Source organism: Dasypus novemcinctus, chromosome 9 (genome assembly GCF_030445035.2).
Source record: "Dasypus novemcinctus isolate mDasNov1 chromosome 9, mDasNov1.1.hap2, whole genome shotgun sequence".
In the NCBI taxonomy this organism is placed as follows: domain Eukaryota; kingdom Metazoa; phylum Chordata; class Mammalia; order Cingulata; family Dasypodidae; genus Dasypus; species Dasypus novemcinctus.
This window is the reverse complement of record NC_080681.1, coordinates 103331800-103338207: the sequence shown is the minus strand read 5'-3', so window position 1 is coordinate 103338207 and position 6408 is coordinate 103331800.

The following is a 6408-nucleotide window of genomic DNA, read 5'->3' as shown; positions in this document are numbered from 1 at the left end:
GACGTAGTTGCTGTTGTCACTCCAAGTTTCAGCCCGAGGAGGGCCCGGGCGTTTGCCATGACGACGAGCAATCGCCTGACAGGTCCCGAAAAGGATGGAGGTGGGTGGCGTTGTACACTCTAATGATGAGACACTCGAGTTCTTGGGTTGGAGTACAGTCCCACGGACTTCGGAGGAAAAAACCACCAAACTGTCAGACTGGGAGGAAAATGAGATCATCTAGTGCCTCATCTTTCATAAGTGGGCAAACAGGTCTGGAGAGGCAATGACTTGCCCTAGTTCACAGCGAGGTGGTGGCAGTGTGGCCTGTAACCGGACTCAGTGGATGTCCATCTCTCAGCAGGGAAGTCTTGACTTACCCCCATAGTAGGTCAAGTCCTGATTTCTAAGTTAGTAAGAAGTACTTACCTGTGTCTTGGGGGTAGTTTAGAGTCTACTCTTGTTTTGTGTGTTTATTGGATTAGTTTATTAAGTTCTTCCCTGTGGGCAAGGATCATGTGTGATTTTGCTTACCATTACATCCCCAGTCCCTGGCACAGTGCCTCACACTGTGGTTTTTTGTTTTTGTTTTTTAATAAATAAATTAATGTTATGTGATGTTATCCAGTTCAGTCCCTCCATCTAACAATCCAGCCAGGCACCTTCCAGAATTACAGTGCTGACCACGCTACTTGCTTGTTCGACAGCCTTCAATAGCTCCTCTTAATCCACGCCTACAAACAAGGCCCATTCTCTTCATCTTGGCACTCCAGGCGCTTCTACTGGCCTGAGCTCACCTTTGCAATCTAATTGCCTCAGCTCTCAGAAACAGATAAATCTGTGGAGAGATTGGAAAAATGAGGTTATTGTACCCACTCATGCCCAGCCTCTGCTCAAGCCACTCCTTTTACCTGAACCAGCTGCCTTCCTATCTCCAATCCTTTAAGGCCCAGTTCCAAAAACCACATCCTCCTCATAACCCTTCCACATTTCCCCCAGCTCTAGAGTTAGTCATTCTCTTGCCTAGCTCCCTTTGTACTTGATCCCTTCACCATGTCACATACCTGCTCACCGTGTATAAGAGTTCTCTTTGATTTTTCTCCATAACCCATTCCTCCTTCATCTCAAAAAAATCCACCCAGTTGCTCAGACTAAAATTCTAGGGTCATTCTTGGTTCCTTTGTTTCCCTGCCCCCTCCATCTCCCTTTGCCATTTTCTCCCTGTTTGCTCTATCACCCTAGCCCAAGACACCATCGCCTTGGCCTGGATCACTACAATAGCCTCCTGGCCAATGTCCCTGCTTTCACTGTTGCCCCACACACTCCATTGTTCATAAGGCCACCAGAGTGACCCTCTTAAAATGTAAATCAGATTCTGTCATTCTTGGGCTCAAACTCCTCCAGAGCCTTCCCATCACTCTTATAATAAAATCTAAACTCAGCCTATGACCTTCATGGCCCTTCCTGACCTAGACCTGCCTGTGTCTCCAGCCTCACTGCCTGCCACTGTTGTCCTCTCTGGTTCACTCCACCTGGCCTGATCTCCACCCCTGGAACATACCAAGCTCATTCCTGCCTCTGGAACTTTGGATTAGCTCTTTCCTGGACTCATCGCTGATTGGCTCCTCCTTGTCATTCAGTTCAAATGTCACCTCTTTGAAGGGGCACTCTGTGACACCACTTCTAAATAGCACCTTACCCCCACATTCCAGTCATCTATCATATCCCTGCCTCTTATTTCATCATAATACTTGTCACTGCACAATTGTCCTCTTTAGAGTTTACATATATATTGGCCTTTCCTCCACTAAAACTAAGCTCTAAGGGAGGAGGAACCTCCTTTTCTTATCCACCACTCTGTCCCCAGAAACTAGAATAGTGTCGGGCATGACTTTAATAATGTTAGTGTTCATTATTTTCAGGTATTGAGTGCTTACTAGGTGTTACGCATTGTGCTGAGTACTGTGTGTTGTTTAATTTTGACCACAATCTTTTGTGGTAGATACTGTTTCCCATTTATAATGAGAGAGGCTGAGATATGCTAAATGACTTCCCTAATTAAAATCAAACAGATAGTAAATAGTGGAGAAGCCAGGCTTGAACCCAGGCCCACAGTCTTTTAACTACTCAGTATTTGGTAGTTGATAGCCCCCCGAACCAAAGCAAATCTGAGAAATATTGACAAAATTGAATTGCAAAATCACAACCAAAAAAAAAGCCCTGAGGTCTGGGCTGAAGGTCAAGAGGACGTTTTCAGGGAGAGAAAATAGTGGCATCTGGACTTGCAAACTGGGGTCCTGTGATCCACAATCTTATTCCACAAACATATTAACCCACCATTTGCCAAATTCGGTTCTAGGAGCTGTGGATACAACATGTCCCCACCCCCTATTTCCCAGCAAAGGGCTCTTAGGAGCACCTTCTGTTGGAGCTCTGTGTCCTTTGGGGGCAGGGGCAAACAAGTCATCTCTCAGACAGTCAGGGACCAGCCACAACTACGACTTCGAGGGCTATGCCTCTGAGGACCCGCTGCAGGCCCAGGTGTGTTTATTTTGGAGGTTGCTGGATGAGAAGGAGAGAAGGATCTCCCAAAGACTGAACAATTCATTTCCAAAACCCCAACTACCAGGAAGCGGACTTGGCCCAGTGGTTAGGGCGTCCGTCTACCACATGGGAGGTCTGTGGTTCAAACCCCGGGCCTCCTTGATCCATGTGGAGCTGGCCCACGTGCAGTGCTGATGTGTGCAGGGAGCCCCATGCCATGCAGGGATGCCCCCGCGTAGGGGAGCCCCACATGCAAGGAGTGCACCCCATAAGGAGAGCCGCTTAGCGCGAAAGAACGTGCAGCCTGCCCAAGAATGGCGCCACACACACGGAGAGCTGACACAAGATGACACAACAAAAAGAAACACAGATTCCTGTGCTGCTGACAACAGAAATGGACAAAGAAGAACACGCAGCAAATAGACACAGAGAGCAGACAACTGTGGGGGGGGGGGGGGAAGGGCAGGGGAAAGGGGAGAGAAATAAATAAAATAAATAAATCCATAGCCAGAAATAGCAGCTATGTACAGCAGGGGAAACAGAGAGATTGAGAGGTGAAGAGTTTTCTTGTTTGTTTTTTGTTTATTATTATTATTACTGAAATAATGAAAATGCTCTAATAATGACTGGAGTGATGACTGCACAAGAATGTGATTATACCAGATGCTACTGACTGCACACTTTGGATGACCTGTATGCTTTATTAATATGTATCAATAAAATTTATTTGTTTAAAAAAATAAAATAAAATAAATAAATAAATCTTGGGGAAAAAAACAAAAACCTCAACTACCCGAGGCAGACAAAGGTGGGTGGGGAAGTTATTCTTTCAGCTTTAGCCAAAGAAGACTTGGATTCTAGCCTTCTTCAGAGTATAGAGCACTTTCCTGAGCTCACGGGTGCCCTGTGGTTGACCCTTTAGAGGTGAGGCAGAGCTTGGTAATGGAAGGACCATCCACTGGAAAATATATCCTCCCCTAGAGACACATCTTCCCCACTGCCTCCTGGCTCAGAGCCAAGCTCTAGTACTGCTTACTGAGAAGAAATACCAACACACACCTAAATTCCTATGGAATTTCTTCTCTCTGATTCCACTTGGATATTGTGGATTGGAGGATGAGATGCATCTTTCCACAGAAAAATGAGACCAGCAGACTTAGGATTTGACCACTCTTCCCTTTTATTATGGGATCATATGGAGAATACATTTATCCATTCTATTCCCATCAAATATTTAGGACAGTAACAGAAAAGACTGCAACTTGTAGAAGGTTAACACACCACATATAAAGGAAGAGTCTAAGTAGATTATGGTGAACATATGACAAAAAGGAAGATTTAAATTCCAGAAGGCATCCAATTTAGGATTTTTCTCTGCAAAACAAATATGCAGCAGCCTGCCTTCCATCTTGCAGTGCAGTGGGTTTCTCAAATTAAGGGCCCTCCAATTCATTCTTCACACTTCAGCCAGCAAACGCACCACTAGGCAAACCCAACTCCCCACACCCTTGCATCCGTGGCTCCCACACCCTACCCAGGCTCCACATTCTGGCCACTTGGCATGCTGGGTTCAATCATCTCTGGACCTTGGCACGTGCTGTTCCCCCTGCCTGGCTCAAGCACTCTCTCATCTAGACATTGTTAGCTCCCCCAGCTGCGTGCTCCCCTGGCACCTGGCACTGCCCCATCATCTGGCTTTATTGTAACTGTTTAACTGTCTGCTTTCCCCATAGGCACAGTGGGGGCAGGGACCATTTCTGTCTGATTTGCCTCTGAATCCCCAGAGCCTAATACAGTTCCTGGCACAAAGTATAAAGAGGAAATGGGCTCATCAAGTTAGACTTTGCCAGTCTGAATGATCTGTGTTGCCTTAAAAGGCTGGACTAGACTAAGAAAATGAAAACAAGAATAAGAGCAAGAACAATGAGAAAGACGCCTAGAAGAAGTGGAAGGCATGCTCTCCTCCTTCCTCTCTTTAGCTTACCCAGCTCCTGAACTCATAAGCAAGATCCACTGATATTTTGCTGACCACAGTAACAGAAGAGCCTATAAAATTCAACTTTCCATCTGGCTGTTCATGGTCCAAGAAAATACAGCAATTTCAAACTCCAGTGAGACAAGCACTGAAATCATGGAAGCTTAAACCTAGCCTATTGTAGAATCCCCTAACAGTAGCATGAATTTGACTCAGGAAGAAAAGTGAAGAAAGCATCATTTACTCTGGAAGGATCAATTCCCTGCTGACCCTCAAAAGGGATGAGTTTGATGTTTCCTCATAGGAATTTCCCCCTCTGTCCTTCAAAGCCAACCTGCTCCATGCAACAGCTGGTCCTTGCTTCTCTTCCTTTCTACTCCCGCCAACATGCTCCTTATCATGAGGCCCATCATCAGTTAGCCAACCACAGACTGGGCTGAAAGTGGAAGCTGGCCTTCCAGTGGGAACGCTTTAACATCTGTCCTCTTCCGCTGTCCAAAAGCTGGCTGCTACTTCAAGGCAAAGATGTTGTGTTTGCTTTTTACTGTTTTATGTTAGAACCAAGGTTAACTGAGAGTTGCTGGTGAGGGATAAAATAAGAACTGACTCCTTTATCTAAAATCATTATGGGAGACTCTCGCGCATTCTCGGGAGTCTGCCTGATTTCGTTCCTCTCGCCACTGGCATACCTCTGCCCCTGGCAGGAAAGAAAACAGGGCAAAGGTTCTGAAAAGCCATCAATAGGCCAGTCTCATGATATTTGGGCCCAGTGGAAAAGGGGATTTTCAGAAATGTGCTGGAGAGATTCAGCAGCTGGTCTGAAGGCTTCAGGCGGTTTGGATAAGCATCTGAAATGTGGGTACATTTCTTAGCCTGCTCTGTGATCCCTTTGAAGTTTATCCAACTCAAATAAACCTTCCAGAGAGCCAGGACTGGTGAAAAGCCTTTCTTTGGAAGACTTTCTAGATGTACCCTTTTGCTTTTTCACTGGGCAGCCAGCCCATCAGGACAAGAGATCTGGAAAGTAGACAAGGAAGAAGCTTGAGGCAGAATGTTTCTTATATTCAACTTGCTGCCTTTTTTTCCCTCCTCCTTCCGACTCTTTATACAATTGGAGAAGGCAATAGCACCAAATTCCCATTGGCTTTGAGGGCCTTGAGCTTATGTGTGCTCATGGCTGCTCCTGACTCAACCTGACTTGTTTCTGAAGACCTCCTGAGAGGCACAGGAAAAGCTCCAGATGTTAGAGTAACAGAGATGCCATTTGTAGTCCAGAAAGTCATGGCCTGAAGCACTCAGGGTGAGCTGGTGACAGGGCCATGGGTGGGTACTGGCAGGAGGTTCCATCCCATTTCCTGGAGAAGCATTCCCTGGTTGCCTGGGCCACGGGCTGGAGTCTATCTTGCCTCCTGTCTGCACAGTCTTTTAATTGGAAATTATCAGAGCATGAAGAAGAGTCTGCATGCTCCAGCACTGTGTGGAATGGCCCAAGGTGCGACCTGGATTGGCTTTGAGGCACATTCCAGAAGTAAAGGCAGAGGGCAGGGGGTGAGCAGGGTACCAAATGCTGATTTCTTTAGGGAAGCAAACAGGGAGGGGCTTTTATGAGCCAGTAGCAGAGTCTTCAACCCCACCTCTGGTTTGTGGGGAGAGACTAAGTTATGTCCCCTTTCTAGCTTAGGAGATGTGTGCTATGAAGGATGAGGCACAGGTCCAGAGGACCAAAGGAGGAATCAGAAGCATCTAGAGAGGAGAGCTGAGCTATACAGTGGCATCCTGAAGCTTCACTGGCTGAATACAATGAGGGAAATGCCCTTTTTTGACCCTGGGGCCAAATGACAAATGGAGAAGGATGACAGGGACATGTGGCCGCAGCACCAAAGGAACCCCACTGGAAGTGGGAATGCAGA